Source organism: Balaenoptera borealis, assembly GCF_965194805.1.
Source record: "Balaenoptera borealis genome assembly, chromosome: 21".
NCBI lineage: Eukaryota > Metazoa > Chordata > Mammalia > Artiodactyla > Balaenopteridae > Balaenoptera > Balaenoptera borealis.
In genome coordinates this window covers 21610212-21638130 of record NC_138880.1, presented here as the reverse complement: position 1 = coordinate 21638130, position 27919 = coordinate 21610212, and the positions used below count along the sequence as shown (strand labels likewise).

General features: G+C 38.1%; 1 long non-coding RNA gene across 1 annotated transcript in view; it reads right to left on the bottom strand.

The window, feature by feature from the left end:
• Positions 1-27919, bottom strand: part of LOC309619789 — a 42117-nt gene that overhangs the window by 2518 nt on the left and 11680 nt on the right. The window contains exon 2 of the long non-coding RNA XR_014239234.1: positions 89-15440. This is a non-coding gene — a long non-coding RNA (uncharacterized lncRNA). The remainder of the gene's footprint in view (positions 1-88; positions 15441-27919) is intronic.

The following is a 27919-nucleotide window of genomic DNA, read 5'->3' as shown; positions in this document are numbered from 1 at the left end:
GTGGGATCTTCCCAGACCAGGGCTCGAACCCGTGTCCCCTGCATTGGCAGGCAGATTCTCAACCACTGCGCCACCAGGGAAGCCCTACCTATGTATTCTTGATTCCTTTCTTACTTACTCATCCCACATCCAGTTGGTAGAAATCTGTTCGCTTTACATTTACAGTATATCCATGATGTGACCAAGTTGTACAGCCTCCACTGCCTTATTTATGGTCCAAGCCACCATCTTTTGCCTGGATTATTGCAATAGCCTGTTTGCCAGTCTTCTTACGTGGACTTCTGCCTTCTACACAACACAGCAGTCGGAGTGATCCCGTTAGAATGTAAGCCAGATCATGTCAGTCTTCTGCTCAGAATATTCTAATAGTTTCCCATCTCATGCATAGTAATAGTCAAGGACCTAACCGTGACCTATTGGGTTCTACTTGATGTTCACCCCCTGCACTCAACTCTCTGACTTCATCCTCTGCCTCTCTTTCTAATTCACTCTGTTCTAACCACCTTGATCTTCTTGTTCTTCCTTAAATATGTCAGACTTCTTTAGGAGATGATTTCAAAAATCATCTTTGCAGTGAGGTCTTCTATTTACTTACCCACCCCCACTCGAATTTCACATTGTTAGCCATTTTGTATCTCTCCTTCCTAATTCATTTTCTCTTTAGCAACTGTCAGTATCTAATATTATATATACTTATTTATCTTATTTTTCAATTAAGGTATCACATATATTAAAACTCCCCTTTCAGAGGACAGTTCTATGAGGTTTGACAGATGTATACAGCAGTGAGACCACCATCACAGTAAAGATGTAAAACAGTTCCACTGACTGAAAAATTTCTCCATGCCCTTTTGTAGTTATCCCTTCCAGCACCCCCCAACCCCTGGCAACAACTGCTATTCTTCTTCACTGTAATATTGCCTTTTTCAGAGTGACATATACTGAATGTCACGTTTTGATTTTCGCTTCCTTCACTGAGCATAATGCATTCAAAATCCAATTATACTATTGCATGTTTCAGTGGTTTATTCCTTTTTACTACTGAATGGTATTACATTGTATTGAAGTACCACTGTTTGCTTATCTAGTCCTCATTTGAAGGACCTTTGAGTTCTTTCCAGTGTTTGGAGATTATATTAAAAAAAGCTGCTTTAAACATTTACATACAGGCTTCTATTTGAGCATAAGTTTTAATTACTCTTTGGGAAATATCTAGGTGTAGGATCACTTGATCATGTGCTAAATATATGTTTAGCTTTATACGAAATTACCAGACTGTCTCAAAGTGGCTGTACCATTTTGCATTTCCACCAACAATGTATAAGAGTTAAGAGTTTCATTTGTTCTGCATCTGCAGCACCAGTTGGAACTGTGGATTTTTTTTTTTTTGGTTTGTTTTTTTGTTTTTAGTCATTCTAATTGGAATTTAGTGGTATCTCATTATTTTAATTTGCATTTCTCTAGTCACTGATGATGTTGAACACCTTTTCAGGAGCTTATTTGCCATCTCAGTATCTTTCATGGTGAAGTGTCTGTTCAGATAGTCTGTCCATTTTCTTAATTAGGGTTTTCCTTTTATTATTACGTTTTGAGAGTTCTTTATATATTCTGGATACAAATCCTTCATCAGAGAAATGATTTGTAAATATTATTTCCCAGTGTATAGCTTGTATTTTTTGTTCTCTTAGTATTTTTCAAAGAACACAGGTTCTTAATTTTGACAGAGTTCACTTATCAATTTTTTTCTATTATGAATTATTTAGAGTTTAACCACAGAAGTGCACACAGTAGGGAATATATCTATATCTCTACATTTCTCTCGACAACAGCAAAAGAGAGAGATTTATTACAAGAAATTGGCTTACACAGTTGTGGACATTGGCTAAGCTAGTTCAAAATATGCAGGGCAGGCAGCTATGAAGATAATGATCAGAGCAGTTTTGAACCCATGGGCATGGGTGACAGGAGTCTTCCATAGACAGAATTTCTTCTCTCCAATTGTTCATTGCTAGTATTCATACATAAAAATCTGATTGATGTTTGTATATTGAACTTGCATTCTGCAACCTTACTAAGTTCCCTTATTTTTTCTTTCTTTTTTTAAAAAAAATATTTATTTATTTATATTGGCTGCTCTGGGTCTTAGTTGCAACATGCGGGATTTTCTTTGCGGCATGTGGGCTTCTTAGTTGTGGCATGCATGTGGGATCTAGTTCCCCAACCAGGGATCGAACCCGGGCCCCCTGCATTGGGAGCGTGGAGTCTTACCCACTGGACCACCAGGGAAGTACCTCACTTATTTTCTTCTAGTAGGTGTTCTGTAGTTTCTTTTGGATTTTCTGCACAGATAATCCTGTCGTCTAGAAATAGTGATAGTTTTATTTTTTCCTTTCTAATATAAATGCCTTCTGTTCCTTTTTCTTCACATATCACACGAGCTGGGACCTCCGTCATGATGTTAATTCAGAGAAGTTTGCGTGTGCATCCTTGCATTTTTATTTATCTTATTTATTGACTTTTTCCATGTTAATGTCAGTGCCATAAGGCAGGGCATAAAGGTGAGGCTATTGCTTGGTATAATTCTCTACTTTATCTCCAATGCCAGTAGCACTGGAGATAAATAAGTATTTATAATATTTATTGATATTCATCAGTAAATATTTGATGAACAAATTATTTGGTGGTTTGGTTTGTTTTCTTTCTCTTGAGGCAGTTTTAGTCTCTGTATTTTAGCCTGTAAACTCAGATTCTTACGTCGTATCACAAACTGAAGACCAGGTCCCAGGCTGGCGAGTTTAGAAGAGGGAGGATGAGGTCCAGGCTGGAGTGCCAGGAGCCTAGAACCACTGTGGACTATTCGTATTTGCTGGCACCGCACCAAGCACGTCTCCCTTAGAGAGAAGCAGCACAGGGGGCAGTCAGCTTCCTCAGGTTGAAATACACCTATTCTGGGGCTTGAAGACGGGATGGGGGATGAAGGTTTAAGTGCAGGTGGCCATTCTCACTGACTCATGTCCCAGCAGGGATTTCTAGCAATTTTCATATTACTCCAGGTTTACCTGCATAGGTGGTCTGCTTTGTCCTTGATATGTGTGCAGTGTAGGCTCGTGGAGGGGAAGCTTAAAAATATTTTCTTCAGTCCCTTTACTGCCACCCCCAGCTGTTGTGCTCCGGCTATCATAGTGCACGGTCAACTCCTGCCTCTTCCCTGCTACACTCACACAGACACTAGTTCAAGGCAGTTTTAGTTTTCAGGGTATTCTCTCCTTCTCTTTCTCTTTCTCTCTCTCTCTCCTTCTCCTCTCTCTGCTCTTTCCTCTCTCCCCCCTTCTTTCTTCCTTCCCTCCTTCTCCCCCTCTCTCTCCCCCTTTCTCTCTCTTTCTTTCATTTCCTAAGTAAAAATTTTAACTCCGGAAAGTTTCAAGTAGATGTACAGAGAAGAGCGTAATGCCCCTCGTGACCCTTGATCCAGCTTAAACAATACTAGTTCGTGGCCAGTGCTGCTAAATTCACTCCTTCCTGGATGATTCTGAGGGAAATCCCAGACATCTCATCTGAGCAGGCTTTGTATTGTGTCCATTTAGCGAAGCTGCTTCTGTGCTTTCCAGAATTCCCTGCCCTGCAGAGTTCCAGGTGAGTGTGGCCCACAGACACACGCATGAGACTTGGAAGGTGAAAGAGAAGCTGCCATGTTTATCTTAGGCTGGAAGGGTCAGTTCAGGGCACGAGGCGCTGTTGGCGCTCACACATGGTGTCACTTTCCTTCTGCCGTGGGCGGAGCTGGGCTAGTGCTTCCCTGTGCTGGGCCAGGTGAGCGTCTACCCCCGCACGAAGGCATTGCCTGCCTTGTCCTGTAGGATGCCCCGTCACTGACAGCGAAGGCCTGACTATGGTGAGAGCAATGTGGCTTCCAGTCCGTCCTTGTGTGGGTTCGGCCCATTCTTACAAGCTCCAGTTTTGTCTCTCTTCACCCATTTTATATCCATGTTTCCTTCCCAGCTGCCTTCTCTGAAGATTTCATTCTCTAGCACCAGACACACAAACAACAGCCTCACAGACTGTGTGACCAGCTCCCATAATTGCATAAAGTCAGTTAGAAGTACCATCTAAGGTAAACCTTCAAAAGGGATATGGTGGCAAAGAATGAAGGGTAGGACATGCTGGGTCCCTCTATCTGTATCTCCAAGTGGTCTGCTTCTCTGATTGAACCTTGACTGAAACAATATCATTTCATGTATAAATATCTGTGTCTATAAGAATTCTAATAAATTTTTGTCTAAATAACAAAACCCTAATGCCATGCCATTTTCTGAAACACAAGCAAAATTTAAAATGATTCTCTTCAAGTCCCCTCCACTGCCCTTCTCCCCCGCCCACTCATTCCCATTTTAAGGATCTACGACATAAATCACAGCAAGATACTTTTTGACTCACCTCCTAGAGTAATGGAAATAAAAACAAAAATAAACAAATGGGACCTAATGAACCTTAAAAGCTGTTTTTTTTGCACAGGAAAGGAAACCATAAACAAGACAAAAAGACAACCATCAGAATGGGAGAAAATATTTGCAAAAGGATTAATCTCCAAAATATACAAGCAGCTCATGCAGCTCAGTATCAAAAAAACAAACAACCCAATCCAAAAATGGGCAGAAGACCTAGATAGACATTTCTCCAAAGAAGACATACAGATTGCCAACAAACACATGAAAAGCTGCTCAACATCACTAATCATTAGAGAAACGCAAATCAAAACGATAATGAGGTATCACCTCACACCGGTCACAATGGCCATCATCAAAAAATCTAGAAGCAATAAATGCTGGAGAGGGTGTGGAAAAAGGGAACCCTCCTGCACTGTTGGTGGGAATGTAAATTGATACAGCCACTATGGAGAACAGTATGGAGGTTCCTTAAAAAACTAAAAATAGAACTAACATGCGACCCAGCAATCCCACTACTGGGTATATACCCTGAGAAAACCATAATTCAAAAAGAGTCATGTAGCACAATGTTCACTGCAGCACTATTTACAATAGCCAGGACATGGAAGCAACCTACGTGTCCATCGACAGATGAATGGATAAAGAAGATGTGGCACATACATACAATGGAATATTACTCAGCCATTACTCAGTAAAAAGGAATGAAATTGAGTTATTTGTAGTGAGGTGGAAGGACCTAGAGTCTATCACACAGAGTGAAGTAAGTCAGAAAGAGAAAAACAAATACTGTATGCTAACGTATATATATGGAATCTAAAAAAACGGTACTGATGAACCTAGTGGCAGGACAGGAATAAAGAAGCAGACGTAAAGAACGGACTTGAGGACATGGCGGGGAAGGGGAAGCTGGGACGACGTGAGAGAGTAGCATTGACATATATACACTACCAAATGTAAAATGGCTAGTGAGAAGCTGCTGCATAGCACAGGGAGATCAGCTCGATGCTTTGTGACGACTTAGAGGGGTGGGATAGGGAGGGTGGGAGGGAGGCTCAAGAGGGAGGGAATATGGGGATATATGCATACATATAGCTGATTCACTTTGTTGTACAGCAGAAACTAGCACAACATTGTAAAGCAATTATACTCCAGTAAAGATGAAAAAAAAAAAAAAAAGACTCTAACCTTCCTCAGTTTTTCCCAGAACTGATTTTGGGGGAGAAATTCATGTTACTTTTCTATCTTGATAGCCCACTAAAAATATATCATCTGATGAAATTTTATTAGCATTTCATTGCTTTAAACACTGTTATCATCAATGAAAGAATAAGACATCAGATAGACTATAATAATGATACAGTATTTTTAATTTTTTAAATATTTTATTTTTGGCTATGTCGGGTCTTAGTTGTGGCACGCTGGATCTTCACTGCGGCATGTGGGATCTTTTCTTGCGGCGTGCGGGCTTCTCTCTAGTTGTGGAGCGTGGGCTCTCTAGTTGTGGCATGTGGGCTCCAGAGCGAGTGGGCTCTGTAGTTTGCAGCACGCGGGCTCTCTAGTTGAGGCATACAACGAGCTCAGTAGTTGTGGTGCATGGGCTTAGTTGCCCCGCGGCATGTGGGATCTTAGTTCCCGGACCAGGAATTGAACCCGTGTCCCCTGCATTGGAAGGCGGATTCTTAACCATTGGACCACCAGAGAAGCCCATGATACAGTATTATAAATGATTTGTGAAAAGCATTAGCCTATTCAGAATTTTTTTTTAAGGCAAATTTTTTAAAAAAAATTAATTTATTTTATTTTTGGCTGCATTGGGTCTTCTTTCCTGCGTGCGGGCTTTCTCTAGTTGCGGCGAGCGGGGGCTACTCTTCGTTGCGGTGCGCGGGCTTCTCATTGCGGTGGCTTCTCTTGTTGCAGAGCACGGGCTCTAGGCGTGTGGGCTTCAGTAGTTGTGGCTTGCGGGCTGTAGAGCACAGGCTCAGTAGTTGTGGCGCACGGGCTTAGTTGCTCCGTGGCATGTGGGATCTTCCCGGACCAGGGCTCGAACCCGTGTCCCCTGCATTGACAGGCGGATTCTTAACCATTGCGCCATCAGGGAAGCCCCCAGAATATTTTTTGATTGACCGCTTTAGTCATTTTTTAATGTATTTATTTTCTAATGATATTAGAAAGTTAATATATTAATATGATGACGTAGGGTATGTATCTAAACTAGAATGGGAACAATTATACTGATGGCTCTAAAACAACAGAAACCCTCAATTATTATTAGAAACTCTAATGTATCAATATTGGCTATATTTCTTGATAAAACTCCCTGGTTATTGCTCAATTGTCCACTAATCCTTGACTGCAAATTTATGAGCCTCAAGAAAAATAGAATAAAATTTGAAGCTTTTGGCATAATGATTGTGACTGTATTTGGCATTGGAAGTGATTTTTGAGCAAATCAGATTATAATTATTATTAAATTTTATTGTAGTATAGTTGATTTACAATGTTAATTTCTTTACAGCAAAGTGACTCAGTTATACACATATATATATTCTTTTTCATACTCTTTTCCACTAAGGTGAGATTATAGTTATTAACTTGGTCATCAATTCATTACTGTATATGGAGATTAGGGTAAGAGGTTCCACCATAATCATAAACCAAAGTAGAAATTTTCCTGGTATCCATTTATTTTTATCAATACTAGTAACACTAAACTGATAGTTTCTAGCCAAAAAAAAAAAAAAGGGGGGGGGGAGGAAGGAAAGAGAAAGGAAGGGAGAGGAGGGGGGAAGAGGGAAGAGAAAAAAAACTTTTTGGAATTTGAAGGAGGTTTTATGGTCAGTGCTTGTGGTTGAAATAACAGTCAGAAAGTAACCAAGAATGAGATTAAGCAGTGCGTCAGAGATGATATTAAGAGTTTGTTAATTACTGAAAATTATAATTCTTGCCCTATCTGAAACACTCACATATGTAAGCAAAATGACTGCATTGAAGCAACCTATTTGTTATTTTACAAGACACACACCTGCTAACATACTGTATGTGGTCATCAGCTATCAGGAGTAGTTTTCTTTGTTTTATAACCAAAATTGGATGAATACCCTGAATTAATTTCCTAAGGCAGAATGAAAGCATGTTGGTTGTAGATTTTGTGACAAAGACATTGATGCCAGAAGTAAAGGCCCAGACTCCCAAATCATCCTGATATTTGTACCATATCTGTATGTGGTAAGGGGATTGCTCCATAGTTCTAGAATTTCAGGATGGGGCAACAATATTAGGATGTTGTCTGTTATGAATATTTAAAAATTTTTCACTGGAAAGGGAAAATGGAAACTTTCTGGGTAGTATTTGCTGGGAAGCCTAGAAATTTAAATTAAAATCCCATAGGGCAAAGTAAGATAATTATTTTCCTCCTATGCATCCCCGATTATATTTCTAACCCTATTTAAATGTATGAAAAATTAGCCATCTTATTAATGATTATTTCAACTTGTTCCAGCTTTGAGTTAAATTGATTATGTGTAATAATTGTTTCCAGCTTTAAATTAGGAAAGTAGAATCATCTCCACAGTTAAAAAGGAAACAAAATTCATTGAATCTTCTTGTGTGTCTGAATGGTTCCAAGCATATTTCTTTAAAAACAAAAATATTAATTTTTTTTCTCAAGGTTTTTTCTTGTTTTCTTTTTTTTGATTTCAAAATTTATTGAAATCTTGAAAGTAGAATATTTTGTATTGTATTCAATATAAAATATTGAAGTAGAGTTGATTTGCAATGCTGTGCCGATCTCTGCTGTGCAGCAAAGTGACTCAGTTATACACATAGAGACATTCTTTTTTATATTCTTTTCCATCATGGTTTATCCCAGGAGACTGGATTTAATTCCCTGTTGGATATAATTCCCTGTGCTATACAGTAGGACGTTGTTGTTTATCCATTCTAAATGTAATAGTTTGCACCTACCAACCGCAAACTCCCAGTCCGTCTCTCTCCCTCCCCCCATCCCTTGGCAACCACAGGTCTGATCTCTATGTCTGTGAGTCTGTTTGTTTTGTAGATAGGTTCATTTGTGCCATACTTTAGTTTCCACATATAAGTGATATCATATGGTATTTGTCTTTCTGACTTCCTTCAGTTAGTATGATAATCTCTCTGATTGCATCTATGTTGCCACAAATGGCATTATTTCATTCTTTCTTATGGCTGAGTAGTTTTCCATTGTGTATATGTACCACATCTTCTTTATCCATTCATCTGTTGATGGACATTTAGGTTGTTTCCATGTCTTGGCTATTGCAAATAGTGCTGCTGTGAACATAGGGGTGCATGTATCTTTTTGAATTATAGTTTGGTCTGGGTATTGCTGGATCATATGGTAATTCTATTTTTAGTTTTCTGAGGTACCTCCATACTGTTTTCCATAGTCGCTGCACCAACTTACATTCCCACCAACAGTGTAGGAGGGTTCCCTTTCTCAAGGTTTTTTCTAATTTAATTGTTTTATTTCTGTTTATTATAAAATTGTTTAGAACTTAAATCTAGCTATATATTTGATTATTTATTAGAAGGATACGTTAAAGAAGTTGTTTCAGTACTATTGATATATTTTTAAAAATATTTATTTATTTATTTTTATTTTTGGCTGCGTTGGGTCTTCGTTGCTGCGTGCAGGTTTTCTCTAGTTGCAGCGAGCTGGGGCTACTCTTCATTGTGGTGTGCGAGCTTCTCATGGCAGTGGCTTTTCGTTGCGGAGCACAGGCTCTATGTGTGCAGGCTTCAGTAGTTGTGGCACGTGGGCTCAGTAGTTGTGGCTCGTGGGTTCTAGAGCACAGGCTCAGTAGTTGTGGTGCACAGGCTTAGTTGCTCCGAGGCATGTGGGATCGTCCCGGACCAGGGCTCAAACCCTTGTCCCCTGCATTGGCAGGCAGATTCTTAGCCACTGCGCCACCAGGAAAGTCCAAACATGATATTTTTAAAAGGACCTATATCTATCTGTATTTAATTTATCAATTAACAGTTATATGACAGCATTACTTAAAATGTCATAATGTCAGTGTAAACATTTCAAATCTATGTATTATTATATTCTTCAGAAAGATTTTAATTATGTTAATTTATAATACCAACACCCTTTTGAATTTATACTAGTTCATTAATCTGAGAATATCCATATAATTGAATACAGGTATTGATAGTGCTTTTACAGTAAAGTAAAAAAAAAGAAAAAGTTATTGTGTGCCTTCCACAGGTAAATGAAACATACATAGGACTGGGGCTGACAGTGTTTGGAGGTACAGGTGAATAAATATAGAACAGGGTTGCATTTCTCTTATGTTTTCATCCTTTCTCACTCAAGGCTGGGGAATTGCAGCCATTTGATTGAGATTTATTTGCAACACAGGAACACGAGGGAAATAAAAAGTTTGTTTGGAATGACCTTTTAGTTTCACAGTTTAATCTATTGCTGTTTAAAAGGTATGTCTTCTCTAGCTCATGACATGCCCTTCCAGGTCCTAAAGTAGGACTCCCAGGGAAAAACAAAGTTAAAGAAGACAGATATCCATGTTCATATTTGCAAATGGGTTAAATTTCCCCAGGGAGCAAGGAAGATATACCAATTTTCAACAGTCTAGAGCAGTGTGCCAACCTTATAGCGTGACAGTCGTACTGATACTACACTTTGAAAGCTAATAGCCACTAGAATTCTATTCATTTTAAGGATAAGCTTTCTCCCATAATACAACATAATGTAACATAACATAGCATCGCATAACATAGTATACCAGTCTATGACCCTGTAATAGCCAAAGGAAGTAAAAGATATATATGTATATATAGCTTTATGTAATATATGTATATAACATGTTTTTCCTAGAATTATTAAATAATTTAACATTACTGAAAATTTCAAATAGTTCCTTCTAGTATACAGCAGTTATTTTAAATATTATATTTAAGTCTGATTAAAAGTATATTTTCTTTTTGGCCATCACTGTAAAACCTACTTTTAAGCTCAAACTATGAAAAAAGATACTTAGAATATGAGAATAAAGATACTCAGAGGGCAGAGTAAAAAAATAAAGTTTCTCATATTCATATTTTTCCACATCTAGTTAATGTTTTGAGGTTAGAAACTGAAATATAATTGGTTATGAATTCTAAATTTAAATCATATATTTGTAGGAATAGATTATTAAACATTGTTTTCTTCCAATTCATTTGAGAGGGTTTTTTTGTTTTGTTTTGTCTTATTTTTTAGTACGTGATATGCCAGAATGTCCTGAGGCATGAATTTCTTTCAACGAACCTACAGTTTAGTGGGAAGATAAGCCACACACATAAACTCAAGTATAATGTGCAAAGCGAGAAATATCATGAAAGAGATACACACAGAGCACTTTGGAGTTCCGGGCAGGAGGGTGGAGTGGTGGGAGAGGGACTTGAAACCTTTGGTGATGACAAGATAGGCTTGTCCAGTTCGATCAAGTGCATTTTCAAATAACAGAGTTAGTTGAAATAGGGACTATGCAGGAAGAATATACGAAATAGGAAAATAGCGTAAAAAGCTATTTCTTGGTGAAACCAATCACTAATAACTTTTAATTTGTAAAAATCCTTCTTATTTGCTTGAGAAAAATGATTTAGATAATATGCATAATAAAAGATAGAAAAAATTCTGTTGATAGCTGTAGAAATGTCTGTATCTTGAAGACCTTAAAATAGTTTTTTAAACTATCACATCCTTATTGTTTAATACACAGAAATATTTTGAAAACTTAAAAACTCAGTATTCAAGATGATGACAGTTAGCCTGGCAAAGCCTGAAATCTGTACTTTTCTTGTCCCTTGAAAGTGTCATTTGACTTCCTCTCTGATTAAGCTTGTGGCATCAGTATTCAGGTTTCTCACCTGTGCCTTGTAAAAACAAACAGGAATTCTTAGAAAGGAACAGTTTGGTAGGTGGTAATGTTCAGTCAGAGTAAGACAAACGAGGAGCAGAGATATATAATTAGGTGTGCTGAAACTCCATGGTTGACTGCTTAACAAGGTTTTTTGTCCTCAGTAGAGTTAACTAATTAGAGAAAACTACAGATTTAGCAACAAACAAATGTGTGTGGCTTGCAAGGCGGGCTCTCCTCTGGCACCTGCCTCATCCCTCCCGCCCCTTTTCCCTTTGTTGCTACCCTGATCTACACAGGCTCCCGGGAACAGCCCGTGCTGTTTCCCTCCATCCATCTTTACTCCAATTGTTCCCCATCCCTGGAAGATCCTCACTTACCCTCCACCTCCTTTGCACATTGAACTTCCCCTCAAGAGCCAGCTCCACTTGTTTTTTGTCCCCAACCCTACTCCCCTCCCGCTCTTTAATTAAACAAATAATTACGTACTGAGTAGCAGCTAGATTCCAGGTGGTGTGCCCGGTGTGAGGCTCCAATTGCTAATAAGACGGGATTGCTCTCGGGAACCCAGGATCTAGCGGGGCATCCCTATGGTGGCCCACACCACTGTGAACTAACTCACCTGTTTCCAGGCATTCTTCTAGGAGATTTGACATAAATTCACCTGTTCAATCCTCACAGCCACCACGAGGTGGGTCCCATTCTCCTCCACCTAGGATGCAGATGATGTCATTGCAGACACAGCTCTGCCTGCCCCTTAAGAAGCCCTGGCTCCTTCCATCTCCTGGGGACTTGGCTCACATTTGCTGATTATCAGGTCCCTTGGATTCTTCTGTTTTTGCCTCTTGCCAAGCTTCTCCCTTCTGTTATTGTGAGCCTGTGAATTTGCTGCTCTGCTCCAGCTAACGTGCGCCTGTCCCAGCCAATGCAGGCTCTCAGGACTCTGGCCTTGGGCCTGAGACATCACTCTCCCTGCTGCACTTCACTTCAAGTAGGGGCCCGGCTGTTGCCTGTCTCCCTGTGGTGCTACTGAAACTAGGCAGTGATTTTTAATGAGCTCTTCAAGGAGTATTTATGGAGTCCCTGCCGAAGGCCAGACATCATTCTCGGTGTCAGAGATGTAGTGGTGAAAAAGGCAAACAAGTCTTATTCCCTAGAATATATACTGGCGGGAGGATTAAAGTCAAACCCTTTTGTACCTTATTGCTCCAGGTGAAGTTTTCATTCCTGAGCCCAAAACAGAAGTTGCCTGGATTGTATCTATTATAGTAATACAAACTAGCATTTCTTTTATGTTTACCATGAACCAGTCTCTATGTCAAGATATTCATTTTATTAATTTAGTCGTCTAGTAACCCCACAAGGTCGGCACTGTTGTTATCTTCTTTTATTTATTTATTTTTCTTTTATTTGTCATCCCATTTTAAAGATGAGAGAACTGGGGTTCAGAGTGGTGTAAGGCCATGTGGCTAGTAGGAAGGGCAGGATTCAGTACCTTCTCTCAGGTATATGCCCAGATCCGATATGCTTGATAAGTATCTTCAAGGGCAACAAGAGAAGGGGTGAGATGTGGAGAATAAAGAGGAGGCCAGAATGATACCTTTCACAATGGGAAGAGGAGATAAGTTTGTTAGCAGAGAAGACCTATCCCTTGCTCTCTGGTGGTGCCCTGGGAAGTTGACAGGACCTCAGAAAGAAAGTATGCCGAAGGAAATCAAACCCTGGACAGCTTTTCAGCATTGACTAAAATTCTCATTTGCCGCACATGGTACAGAGACAGAGACAGGCATCAGACTAGAAGGGTCCTTATGATCTTGAGCCACGCAGTTACCAGCAGTGAACAATGAGGCTTAAGAATAATGGACCTTCCCAATTTGGGGGTCACCACTGGGTTTGATCCTTTGAGGGAGAGAGATTCCTAATAATATTTGTACTTAAATTTCCTACCAGCCCAATAAAATGGAAGCTCAGAATGAGATTCACTTTTATTAAAGGAAATAAAGGCATGGCCATATCTTACACGTCTGAGTTTATGGTTTGAGATTCATCACTACTACACACAGATCTTGATGGAGTGCAGGTCTTGTGTCGAAGGCTGTGCTACGTGTAGGATGCACAGAGGTGAATAAAATGTAGTGATGTCTACAGTTAAGTGGACAAAACTTATATTAGATAAACAAATATGCAATTAAAAATACAAATTTTGAGAAGTGTAATAAATATCTAGGATGCTGTGAGAGAGGATGACAGGGAGGATCCACCAGAATTAGGGGTCAGTGACAGCCCCTCCTGAGGAATTAGCCCCCAAACAATGAAGAGGAGTTACTTGGGAGCATGGGGTGGGGAGGAAAAGATTCCGGGCACAGAGAATAACACAAGTAAAGAGTAGGAAATAGGGGACCAAAAGGTGACCTGGGTGCCTGGCCATAGCAAGGGAGGAGGAAGGTGCTGCGTGAGTTTTAGAAGAAGGGGTCGCCAGTAGCCAGAAACTGGAGAATCTCGTGTGTCACATTATAGATGGGCAGCTTAACCTCATCTGAAATGAGGAAACACTGACGACTTTGCAGAATGGAAGGAACACATTTAGATTTACTTTTTAAAAAGATCATTGGAATAAAGGGTAGAAATGGTGAGACTGATTGAGAAGCTGTTGCGGTAAGGATGGAAGGAGATGCGGGTGGCTTCACCGTGGGCAGTGTGGGTGGGGGTGGTAATGGAAAGAGCTGGATGTCCTTGAAATTTACTCAGGAGGTATACTCGATAGGACTCAGCGAGTGTCGGGTATAGGAGATGATGGAGAAGAAGGTATGAAAGAGATCCCCAGATGTGTGATATAGACACCTGGGATGATGGGGATGACTTTTACAGAAGTGTAGTAGAGAAACAGGTTTCAGAAAAGGATACAGAATGCAGATGCAGGCATGCTAAGTTTAAAAATGTGTGAGGAATCCAAGAAGCATTTCATCATACTGAATATCTGGGTATTTTTCATTTGTCATGTAAAACCCACAGTTAACTTATATACATACTATAGCGCTTTTGCTCTTTGTCTAAAGCAGGAGGAGTCTGAAGACCATATCTGCTGATTCTATCTTGAGGTATTAATGTAAGCAACTGGGATAAATGCAAATCAAATCCACAAGGCATTTGGAAAATCCTATAAGGGCAGATCTGCATTTGCGGAGTCATGTTTATATTAGTCAGCAGAGTTTTAATTGTTTAATTGCCCTACTCATTAGCCCAAGATAGATTTTAAGTCTAAGTCTTAAAATAAGAATAATTTACAGTTGTGTATCGAGAAAGAAATAAAATAATCCACCATTTGATTATCTGCCCCTAATCTGCCTTATCTTCAAAGTCATAAAATAAAAGTGAAAGTACATAAATTAAGGTTGTTTTCAAATAAATATTCACAGAATGATGATGTCTGCATAAATTTATTTGAACAGTAAAGCCACAAGCTGGTTTCATTTACAATATTTAAGGGCTAATGTTAGGAGCTAGGCAGTTCTCTTGTTCATAACCAGTAATGTTTTTTTCCTATACTACCATCTCAGATACCATCTTCATTTTGGTTTTAAGGACTCCCGTTCTTCCATTTTATGTATTTGCTCTCCGGTTTCTATCTCCTAGATCTTAGACTGAATGTTGTGACCAAGTGAGAACTCTAGTTTCCTGTCTGTTACTGTCGCACACCATTTCCGTAACTTAATCAAAATGTGGTATTTTTTCCTAAGGCATTGCCATATTTTTCTCTCATCATGACACTTAATTTGAAGGTGGCAGACTGGAAGATGTACTGTTTTGTGACAAATTTGTAAGCCATGAATTGATCTCTGCTCTACACACAGCAATATGCAAGTGTGGTATCTTGCAATTTACCATAAGTCATGCTTTACTTCTTTGCTCATAGAGACTTTCTGAGAGCTGAGTGGAGATGGATGGCGGTCAGTTCTTCACTGTCACCCATTGCTGCTGGTATTTTATGGATAAGATATAACACCTGTGAGTTATGATGCCTCTCGTTTGCTTGAGTTGTCGTGTGCTGAGGAGTGCAATGCCTACATCACAACGTTTGAGTGTTTACGATCATGTACTGCAAAAAAAAAAAGTCATAGAAGCATGGCATTATATTCATGAGCTATAAGATTCATCCAGTAAAAAGCCATTTCCTCTTTTTGCACGATGCCCTAGGGCTGAAGCACAAGGATGCTGCAGGTGTAAGAATACAAGTAAGGCTGATTAAACTAAGTCAGTTTCTTCATTTCATGGTCATTAAGATAACTGAGAGGGATTTCATCACAATGTCTTCCATAGATGGACTAGTTCCCCCTTGGCCCCCATCACCCCCCCCAAAAATTAGAGAAAATATTGGCAGGAGGTATTGTGTCCATGTTGTTATGATAATCCACTTTTTAAAAGTAAACATAAGCAATCTGTTAAGAGGGATGGAAGGAAAAAGTACCTTTGCTCTTTGAAAAATCTCAAGTGCAGTTTTATTCTCATCACATCATTTTAATTTGCAGCAGAAAGTACAATCTTAAGTGCACTGGCATTATTATCATTAATTAATATTAATTGGGCATACACATTCTCCCAAGTTTTCAAATTACACTCTGATCATAAGTTCAGCACTTCCTACGCTCTTTACAGTCATTAATGGTAATATGGCAATGTGTATCACTGATCTAAGAAATGAAACACAGATCTGCAACATCAATTATGAAATGATAGATTATGTAGTAGTAGAGAGATCAATTGTTCATGAATGACAAACATAAAGGAGCAGAGAGATAGGCCATAAGCAAATGTTAGTCATTCTTCTTCCCAGCTATCCAATCATCCCATCCTGGCAAATATAGCTAGTTTGGAAAGTGTATTTTTTTTTTTTAATCTTAGATTCTTTAGACTTTTCACAGAGTAGGCACTCAATTTTTAAGCAAATAAATGAACAGATAAATGCATGGAATGGGAAAAAAAGGATAACAGGAATATATACTCATAGGTCAAAGCATAGGTCTTTGAATATGATTATCAGTTTTCCCAGTTTAGTATAATTTATATATTTGAAATAGAAACCACATAAGATGGTACATGAATTATAAATATATATATATTCAGTATAGATATATTCTGTCTTCAAAGTCTGTATGTTACAAGCTATCAATGTTAAATAGGCTTTTAAAGTATAATCTCAAATAGGTGAATGTGCTAAAATATGGGAAGAACATATATACAGTATTAATGCACATCTCATTAGAAACCCTTTATTGAAAAAAGTCCAAGTAATCCAACTATCCAAAATAAAATATTGTAAGTTCCCTGGAGAGCCAAAATAAAATATTGTAAGTTCCCTGGAGAGGGGTTTATTTTTAGAAAAAGGATTTCATAGCCTATGTAGAATAAATATTGATGAGCCATATTTATATTTGTTTTTAATTCCTATATACTATGATATCCAGGAAGACGTGTGGAGTGTAAGTATACTAACTCTAACACTGCTTTCTTTCAGCAGTTTTTTTCTCAATTACAATTACAACCGTGACAACAAAAAACTGTAAACAAGACTCTTTCTTCAGTCTTTATTAACTCACTTCACAATAGCTTGATATTTTAATTCAATTATATAACTTATTATTCCAGTGTATATAATGGAAAAAAAATGGGGGTGTGTAGATGGGATAGATTAGGCTAATATAAACTTTCAGGCTGTAAATCTTTGGAAATGTAGGCATTGTGATACTCTCTAAATCAGGGATCCCCAACCCCCAGGCTGTGGACCGATACCGGTCTGTTGCCTGTTAGGAACAGGGCCGCACAACAGGAGGTGAGCGGCGGGCTAGCGAAGCGAAGCATCATCTGAGGCTCCCCATTGCTCCCCATTGCTCACATTACTGCCTGAACCATCCCCCGACCCCCGTCCGTGGAAAAATTGTCTTCCACGAAACTGGGCCCTGGTGCCAAAAAGGTTGAGGACTGCTGCTCTAAATGAATTCAATTAAAGTCTTAAAAGTAGCTTACAGAGCTGACTATATCTACCATAAAAATGTCAATACTTGGCAACCTTCTATTTCTTCTTTCTGTTTCTGGTCTGTTCAGGCCACTTCCCATTTTGGAAATTTCTGGGTCCCAAGATATAAACTTAGTAATTTCATTGAACTTTCCCTATTGTAGTATATTTTCCTTCTTTTTTTTTTTTTCCCCATAAAATCATGGAATTGGGGGCAATAAGAATTAGAATAAGAGAGGGCAGTAATTTTAAAAAGTAATGATAAATTCTACAAAATACAACAATGTTTCATGGAGTTGGAAGTTATGACAAAATCCTAAAGTGGATTTTTATAATATGGCTTATGAGCTTTTAGAAAGCCAATGGTAACCGTTAGGAAGTAGGATGAATGAACTATGATTAAGTGATACCAAATTAATACTTTTTTTTAATAGTGCTTTTGAACAGGAAGATTTGGAAAATGCTGTAAGCATGGTATATCTGAAATTCAATAAACAATTTGACAAAGAGTTGTATTGAATAAATGGTATGTTACTGTATAAATTTAAGGTGTACAGTGTGTTATTTTGATACATTTATATATTGTAAGATAATTGCCATTGTAGTGATATTTATCACATTACATTATTACAGTATATTTTCTTAAATTGAAGTATAGTTGATTTACGATGGTGTGTTAGTTTCTGGTGTACAACAAAGTGATTCAGTTTATATATATATATATATATATATATATATATACACACACACACACACACACACTTTTTCATATTTTTTCCATTGTGGTTTATTACAGGATATTGAATATAGTTTCCTGTGCTATACAGTAGGACCAATAGTTGTTTACCTATTTTATATATAGTAGTTGTATCTGATAATCCCAAACTCTTAATTTATCCCTCCCCTATCCCCTTGCCCCCTTGGTAACCACAAGTCTATTCTCTGTGTCTGTAAGTCTGTTTTGTAAATAAGTTCATTTGTGTCATATTTTAGATTCCACATATAAGTGGTATCATATGGTATTTGTGTTTCTCTTTCTGACTTAACTTCACTTAGTATGATAATCTTTAGGTCCATCCATGTTGTTGCAAATGGCGTTATTTCATTCCTTTCTATGACTGAGTAATATTCCATTGTGTATATATACCACATCTTTATCCATTCATCTGTCCATGTAATTACAGTATACTCTTATTGTCTATAGTCATCATACGTGCATTAGTTCGACATCTATGGCTTATTTACTACTCATTACTAGTATGTACACTTAAACACTATCAGTCTTAGCCCCTCACCACCCCGCCATCCCCTGATGACCACCATTTTACTCTCTTTTTTACAGGTTTGATTTTTTTAGATTCCACAGATAAGTGATATCATACTGTTCTTGTCTTTCTCTGTCTGGCTTATCTCATTTAGTGTGCTCAGGGTCCATCCATGTTGTTGAAAATGACAGAAAATCCTCTTTTCTCATGGCTGGGTAATATTCCACTGTGTACCACATCTTTTTTAGCCATTCATCAGTTGATGGGCATCTGGGTTGTTTCCATATTTTGGCTATTGTGAATAATGCTGTGATAAACATGGGTGTGCATTTTTATCTCGTCAAAATCCTGTTTTCATCTCCTTTGTGTATATACCCAGAAGTAAAACTGCTGGTAGATCTATTTTTAATTTCTGAGGAACCTCCATATTATTTTCCATAGTGGTTGGATCAGTTTATATCCCCATCAGCAGTGCACACGTGTTCCCTTTTCTTCATGTCCTCACCAACATTTGTTATCTCTTGTCTTCTTGATAATAGCCATTATAACAAGTGAGAGGTGACATCTCATTGTGGTTTTGTTTGCACTTCCCTGATGATTAATGATGTTGAGCATCTTTTCACATACCTGACAGACATATTTCTGACAGTTGTGGGCAAAATAGTGAAATGTGCACTGGATGTTTACCCCAGTGACTTTGTAACTAACTGAAAGACCACATTACATGAAAATAAATAAAAATAAATATTTTTACTGATGGTTTATTATTATCCTGAATAAGTGTCTGGATAGCCTGCTGGAGGCCTATGTCTTTAGCCTGGTTGTATTCACTATTTCATGGCATGATGATCCAAAGAGGAGATGGAGACAATCTAATGAGATAAAACTTATAGGAACTACAAAAAACAGGACTGGGCGGATGTAATTAGTAATACCTGTGAAAAATACTTACAGCTCTCCACTTTCATTCTTTTGTAATTTATGTTCATAGCTTTTTTTTTTTTTTTTTTAATGCTTGGGTGAGAGTAGGCAATCTGTTTTCTTGAACTTGCAGTGCTGCAGAAAGGTTACAGCAAACAGCAGTGTCTTCTAATGTAGCTGACTTTGTGCTAGATTTTTGCACCATGAAAAGTAAAAGGGTCATCTGGTTGTGCCATTTGGGGAAAGAGGAAAATGTCAAATTCAGATATTCAGTTATTCTAGAATTATCAGGACTGTGAATATTCTTTCATACCTTGAATGTGACTTCTCTCTTTTTTTAAAATTAATTAATTAATTTATTTTGACATCTTTATTGGAGTATAATTGCTTTACAATGGTGTGTTAGTTGCTGCTGTATAACAAAGTGAGTCAGCTATATGTATACATATATCCCCATATCCCTTCCCTCTTGAGTCTCCCTCCCACCTTCCCTATTCCACCCCTCTAGGTGGTCACAAAGCACTGAGCTGATCTCCCTGTGCTATGCAGCTGCTTCCCACTAGCTATCTATTTTACATTTGGTAGTGTATATATGTCTATGTCGCTCTCTCACTTCGTCCCAGCTTACCCTACCCCCTCGACGTGTCCTCAAGTCCATTCTCTGTGTCGGCGTCATTATTGCTGTCCTGCCCCTATGTTCTTCAGAACCATTTTTTTTGTTTCTAGATTCCATATTTATGTGTTAGCATACGGTATTTGTTTTTCTTTTTCTGACTTACTTCACTCTGTATGACAGACTCTAGGTCCATCCACCTCACTACAAATAACTCAATTTCGTTTCTTTTTATGGCTGAGTAATATTCCATTGTATATATGTGCCACATCTCCTTTATCCATTCATCAGTTGATGGACACTTAGGTTGCTTCCATGTCCTGGCTATTGTAAATAAAGCTGCAGTGAACATTGTGCTACATGACTCTTTTTGAATTATGGTTTTCTCTGGGTATATGCCCAGTAGTGGGATTGCTGGGTCGTATGGTAGTTCTATTTTTAGTTTTCTAAGGAACCTCCATACTGTTCTCCATAGTGGCTATATCAATTTACATTCCCACCAACAGTGCAAGAGGGTTCCCTTTTCTCCCTCTCCAGCACTTATTGTTTCTAGATTTTTTGATGATGGCCATTCTGACTGGTGTGAGGTGATACCTCATTGTAGATTTGATTTGCATTTCTCTAATGATTAGTGATGTTGAGCATCCTTTCATGTGTTTGTTGGCAATCTGTATATCTTCTTTGGAGAAATGTCTATTTAGGTCTTCTGCCCAATTTTGGATTGGGTTGTTTGTCTTTTTGATATTGAGCTGCATGAGCTGCTTGTAAATTTTGGAGATTAATCCTTTGTCAGTTGCTTCATTTGCAAATATATTCTCCCATTCTGAGGGTTGTCTTTTCGTCTTGTTTATGGTTTCCTTTGCTGTGCAAAAGCATTTAAGTTTCATTAGGTCCCATTTGTTTATTTTTGTTTTTATTTCCATTTCTCTAGGAGGTGGGTCAAAAAGGACCTTGCTGTGGTTTACGTCATAGAGTGTTCTGCCTATGTTTTCCTCTAAGAGTTTGATGCTGTCTGGCTTTACATTTAGGTCTTTAATCCATTTTGATTTTATTTTTGTGTATGATGTTAGGGAGTGTTCTGATTTCATTCTTTTACATGTAGCTGTCCAGTTTTCCCAGCACCACTTATTGAGGAGGCTGTCTTTTCTCCATTGTATATTCTTGCCTCCTTTATCAAAAAAAAGGTGACCATATGTGTGTGGGTTTATCTCTGGGCTTTCTATGCTGTTCCATTGATCTATATTTCCGTTTTTGTGCCAGTACCATACTGTCTTGATTACTGTAGCTTTGTAGTATAGTCTGAAGTCCAGGAGCCTGATTCTTCCAGCTCCGTTTTTCTTTCTCAAGATTGCTTTGGCTAGGATAGCCTCATCCACTAGAGGGCAGACAGCAGAAGCAAGAAGAACTACAATCCTGCAGCCTCTGGAACAAAAACCACATTCACAGAAAGATAGACAAGATGAAAAGGCAGAGGGCTATGTACCAGATGAAGGAACAAGATAAAACCCCAGAAAAACAACTAAATGAAGTGGAGATAGGCAACCTTCCAGAAAAAGAATTCAGAATAATGATAGTGAAGATGACCCAAGACCTCGGAAAAAGAATGGAGGCAAAGATCGAGAAGATGCAAGACATGTTTAACAAAGACCTAGAAGAATTAAAGAACAAACACCGAGAAAAATTAAAGAATAAACAAACAGAGATGAACAATACAATAACTGAAATGAAAAATACACTAGAAGAAATCAGTAGCAGAATAACTGAGGGAGAATGGATAAGTGACCTGGAAGACAGAATGGTGGAATTCACTGCCGCGGAAAAGAATAAAGAAAAAAGAATGAAAAGAAATGAAGACAGCCGAAGAGACCACTGGGACAACATTAAATGCAACAACATTCGCATTATAGGGGTCCCAGAAGGAGAGGAGAGAAACGACCCGAGAAAATATTTGAAGAGCTTATAGTTGAAAACTTCCCTAACATGGGAAAGGAAATAGCCAGCCAAGTCCAGGAAGCGCAGAGAGTCCCAGGCAGGATAAACCCAAGGAGAAACACTCCAAGACACATAGTAATCAAATTGAAAAAATTAAAGACAAAGAAAAATTATTGAAAGCAACAAGGGAAAAATGACAAATAACAAACAAGGGAACTCCCATAAGGCTAACAGCTGATTTCTCAGCAGAAACTCTACAAGCCAGAAGGGAGTGGCATGATATATTTAAAGTGATGAAAGGGAAGAACCTATAACCAAGATTACTCTACCCGGCAAGGATCTAATTCAGATTTGATGGAGAAATCAAAAGCTTTACAGACAAGCAAAAGCGAAGAGAATTCAGCACCACCAAATCAGCTCTACAACAAATGCTAAAGGGACTTCTCTAAGAGGGAAACACAAGAGAAGAAAAGGACCTACAAAAACAAACTCATAAAAATTAAGAAAATGGTCATAGGAACATACATATTGATAATTACCTTAAACGTGAATGGATTAAATGCTCCAACCAAAAGACACAGGCTCGCTGAATGGATACAAAAACAAGACCCATATTTATGCTGTCTACAGGAGACCCACTTCAGACCTAGGGACACATACAGACTGAAAGTAAGGGGATGGAAAAAGATATTCTGTGCTAATGGAAATCAAAAGAAAGCTGGAGTAGCAATACTCATATCAGATAAAATAGACTTTAAAATAAAGAATGTTACAAGAGACAAGGAAGGACACTACGTAATGATCAAGGGATCAATGCAAGAAGAAGATATAACAATTATAAATATATATGCACCCAACATAGGAGCACCTCAATGCATAGGATAACTGCTAACAGCTATAAAATAGGAAATTGACAGTAACAATAATAGTGGGGGACTTTAACACCTCACTTACACCAATGGACAGATCATCCAAATAGAAAATTAATAAGGAAACACAAGCTTTAAATGGCACAATAGACCAGATAGATTTAATTGATATTTATAGGACATCCCATCCAAAAACAGCAGATTGCACTTTCTTCTGAAGTGCACATGGAACATTCTCCAGGATAGATCACATCTTGGGTCACAAATCAACCTTCAGTAAATTTAAGAAAATTGAAATCATATCAAGCATCTTTTCTGACCACAGTGCTATGACGTTAGAAATCAATTACAGGGAAATAAATGTAAAAAACACAAACACATGCAGGCTAAACAATAAGTTACTAAATAACCAAGAGATCACTGAAGAAGTCAAAGGGGAAATTAAAAATTACCTAGAGACAAATGACAATGAAAACACGACGATCCAAAACCTATGGGATTCAGCGAAAGCAGTTCTAAGAGGGAAGTTTATAACAATACAAGCCTACCTCAAGAAACAAGAAAAAACTCAGGGCTTCCCTGGTGGCGCAGTGGCTGAGAATCTGCCTGCCAATGCAGGGCACATGGGTTCGAGCCCTGGTCTGGGAAGATCCCACATGCCACAGAGCAACTGGGCCCGTGAGCCACAATTACTGAGCCTGCGCGTCTGCAGCCTGTGCTCCGCAACAACAGAGGCTGCGATAATGAGAGGCCCGCGCACCGCGATGAAGAGTGGCCCCCACTTGCCACAACTAGAGAAAGCCCTCGCACAGAAACGAAGACCCACCACAGCCATAAATAAATAAATAAATAAATTAATTAATAAAAAAAAAAAGTTGTAGGATCCTAAATGAGATAACACACATGAACAATTAGAATGATGCTTGACCTTTATTAAGTGTGCAATAAATGTTAAAAAAAAAAAAAAGAAAAATCTCAAATAAACAATCTAACCTTACACCTAAAGGAACGAGAGAAAGAAGAACAAACAAAATCCAAAGTTAGCACAAGGAAAGAAGTCGTAAAGATCAGAGCAGAAATAAATGAAATAGAAACAAAACAACAGCAAAGATTAATAAAACTAAAAGCTGGTTCTATGAGAAAATAAAGAAAATTGATACAGCATTAGGCAGACATCAAGAAAAAGAGGGAGAGCCTTCTAATTCTTTTGATTTGAGTCCTGTCCCTCTTTTTCTTGATGAGTCTGGCTAATGGTTTATCAATTTTGTTTATCTTCTCAAAGAACCGGCTTTTAGTTTTACTGATGTTTGCTATCATTTCCTTCATTTGTTTTTCATTTATTTCAGATGTGATCTTTATGATTTCTTTCCTTCCTCTAACTTTGGGCTTTTTTTGTTTTTCTTTCTCTAATTTCATTAGGTGTAAGGTTAGATTGTTTGTTTGAGGTGTTTCTTGTTTCTTGAGATAGGATTGTATTGCTATAAACTTCCCTCTTGTAACTGCTTTTGCTGAATCCCATAGGTTTTGGGTCGTCGTGTGTTCATTGTCATTGGTTTCTAGGTAGTTTTTGATTTCCTCTTTGATTTCTTAAGTGATCTCTTGGTTATTAAGTAGTGTATTGTTTAGCCTCCGTGTGTGTAATTTTTACAGATTATTTTTCCTGTAATTGATATCTAGTGTCATAGTGTTGTGGTCGGAAAAGATACTTGATACGATTTCAATTTTATTAAATATACCAAGGCTAGATTTGTGACCCAAGATATGATCTATCTTGGAGAATGTTCCATGTGCACTTGTGGAGAAAGTGTATTCTGTTGTTTTTGGATGGAATTCCTATAAATATCATATAAGTCCATCTTGTTTAATGTATCATTTAAAGCTTGTGTTTCCTTATTTATTTTCACTTTGGATGATCTGTCCATTGGTGACAGTCGGGTGTTAAAGTCCCCTACTATCATTGTGTTACTGTCAGTTTCCCCTTTTATGGCTGTTAGCGTTTGCCTTATGTATTGAGGTGCTCCTATGTTGGGTGCATAAATATTTACAATTGTTATATCTCCTTGGATTGATCTGTTGATCATTATGTAATGTCCTTCTTTGTTTCTTGTAATAGTCTTTATTTTAAAGTTTGTTTTGTCTGAGATGCGAATTGCTATTCCAGCTTTCTTTTGATTTCCATTTGCATGAAATATCTTTTTTCATCCCCTCGCTTTCTGTCTGTATGTGTCCCTAGGTCTGAAGTGGGTCTCTTGTAGACAGCATATATACAGGTGGTGTTTTTGTATCCGTTCAGCCAGTCTGTGTGCTTTGGTTGGAACATTTAATCCATTTACATTTAAGGTAGTTATTGATATGTATGTTCCTGTTACCATTTTCTTAATTGTGTTGGGTTTGTTATTGTAGGTCTTTTCCTTGTTTTGTTTGTTGCCTAGAGAAGTTCCTTTAGCATTTGTTGTAAAGCTGGTTTGGTGGTGCTGAATTCCCTTAGCTTTTGCTTGTCTGTAAAGATTTTAATTTCTCTGTCAAATCTTAATGAGATCCTTGCTGGGTAGAGTAATCTTGGTTGTAGGTTTTTCCCTTTCATCACTTTAAATGTGTCCTGCCACTCCCTTCTGGCTTGCAGAGCTTCTGCTGAAAGATCAGCTGTTAACCTGATGGGGATTCCGTTGTATGCTATTTGTTGTTTTTCCCTTGCTGCTTTTAATATTTTTTCTTTGTATTTAATTTTTGGTAGTTTGATTAATATGTGTCTTGGCGTGTTTCTCCCTGGATTTATCCTGTATGGGACTCTCTGTGCTTCCTGGACTTGAGTCACTATTTCCTTTCCCATATTAGGGAAGTTTTCCACTGTAATCTCTTCAAATATTTTCTCAGTCCCTTTCTTTTTCTCTTCTTCTTCTGGGACTGCTATAATTCGAATGTTGGTGCGTTTAATGTTGTCCCAGAGGTCTCTGTGACTGTCCTCAATTCTTTTAATTTTTTTTTCTTTATTCTGCTCTGCAGTAGTTATTTCCACTGTTTTATCTTCCAGGTCACTTATCCGTTCTTCTGCCTCAGTTATTCTGCTGTTGATTCCTTGTAGAGAATTTTTAATTTCATTTATTGTGTTGTTCATCATTGTTTGTTTGCTCTTTAGTTCTTCTAGGTCCTTGTAAATGTTTCTTGTATTTTCTCCATTCTATTTCGAAGATTTTGGATCATGTTTACTATTATTACTCTGAATTGTTTTTCAGGTAGACTGCTTATCTCCTCTTCATTTGTTTGTTCTGGTGGGTTTTTACCTTGCTCCTTCATCTGCTGTGTGTTTCTCTGTCTTCTCATTTTGCTTAACTTACTGTGTTTGGGGTCTTCTTTTCACAGGCTGCAGGTTCATAGTTCCCGTTGTTTTTGGTGTGTGCTCCCAGTGGCTAAAGTTGCTTCAGTGGGTTGTGGAGGCTTCTTGCTGGAGGAGACTGGTGCCTGTGTTCTGGTGTGTGAGGGTGGATCTTGTCTTTCTGGTGGGCAGGACCGCATCTGGTAGTGTGTTTTCATGTGCCTGTGACCTTATTATGATTTTAGGCAGCCTCTCTGCTAATGGGTGGGGTTTTGTTCCTGTGTTGCTAGTTTGGCATAGGGTGTCCAGCACTGTAACTTGCTGGTCTTTGAGTGGAGCTGGAGATCTCTGGGAGAGCTTTCTCCGGTTGATATTTCATGGAGCCGGGATGTCTCTGGTGGACCAGTGTCTTGAACTCAGCTCTCCCCCCTCAGAGGCACAGGCCTGACACCCAGCCAGAGCACCAAGACCCTGTCAGCCACACGGATTTTGGGAAGTCTGAGGTCTTCTGCCAACGTTCAGTAAGTGTTCTGTAGGAGTTGTTCCACACTTAGATTTATTTCTGATGTATTTGTGGGGAGGATAGTGGTCTCTCTGTCTTACTCCTCTGCCATCTTGAAGGTCCTCTGTGACTTCTCTTTTCAAAATTATTCTTAACATATATAGTTAGTCTTCATTAAAATAAAATAAAAACTTTTAATGTAGGGTATTTACTGTATGTTGGATATGTACTTTACGTTAATAGCTACCTATGCTTATGCACTATGAAAACTACACAATTACAATTGATTCATTAAGGAGAAGCAAATAAACTCAGTTTAGTAGAGTTAAATATATTACTGAAATGAAATGGAAGGCAAATGTAGCAAAAATGTTACCTGAAAATGAGGCCAAATCTTCTGCAGTGAACCATTTTTAATGGATGCTCATAGTTAATTTTGTAGGAAGAAAATACTACCACATCTTAAATATATCTATCACAATTTAATGAGAAAGAGTAATATTCAACAAAACTATAAAAGCAATGATGTGTAATAACCAGAGTGTATAAAATTCTAAAACAGATTTTTAACTCCTTTTGGTGAAATGTAGTTAAAGAACCACCATATTAAATTGGTTTGACACTGTCTGCAGACTCTTCTTTCCTGAGTCCGAGGTTAAATAAAGAAGTGTCTTGAGAATTTAAAGTTGAATCTAAAGACAAAAAGCTAATATCTCCCATTAGTATTGACATAGTTTGGTCATGTGGACTGGCTGTAACTGGTTTTGACAAAAAGTAGTTGTCACTGTCCCAAAGCTCCTTGAATCATGCAGTAGAAGGTAATGCATAGGTTCCCAAACATTTCTGATGAACGAAGTTAGAAATGGGCAGACTGTCTCAAAGTCTACATTTAAATGAATATGAAGTAAACATTGAATGTCTGTAATGTGCCTGTATGTCCGTTAACTTTAATATAAAGTGAAAAGTTACACCATTAGTTATTCCTTTTGAAGGAACTGGTAGATCTTGGGCTGGCTCTAGAATAGAACCATGGAGACTGACAGAGGCACTTAAATTAAAATAGAATTTGATTATACAGTTGTTTAAAACCTTCAGAAATATATATCAAAGGCAAAGTGTTGAATGCTTAAATCAGACATCCTTTATTGTA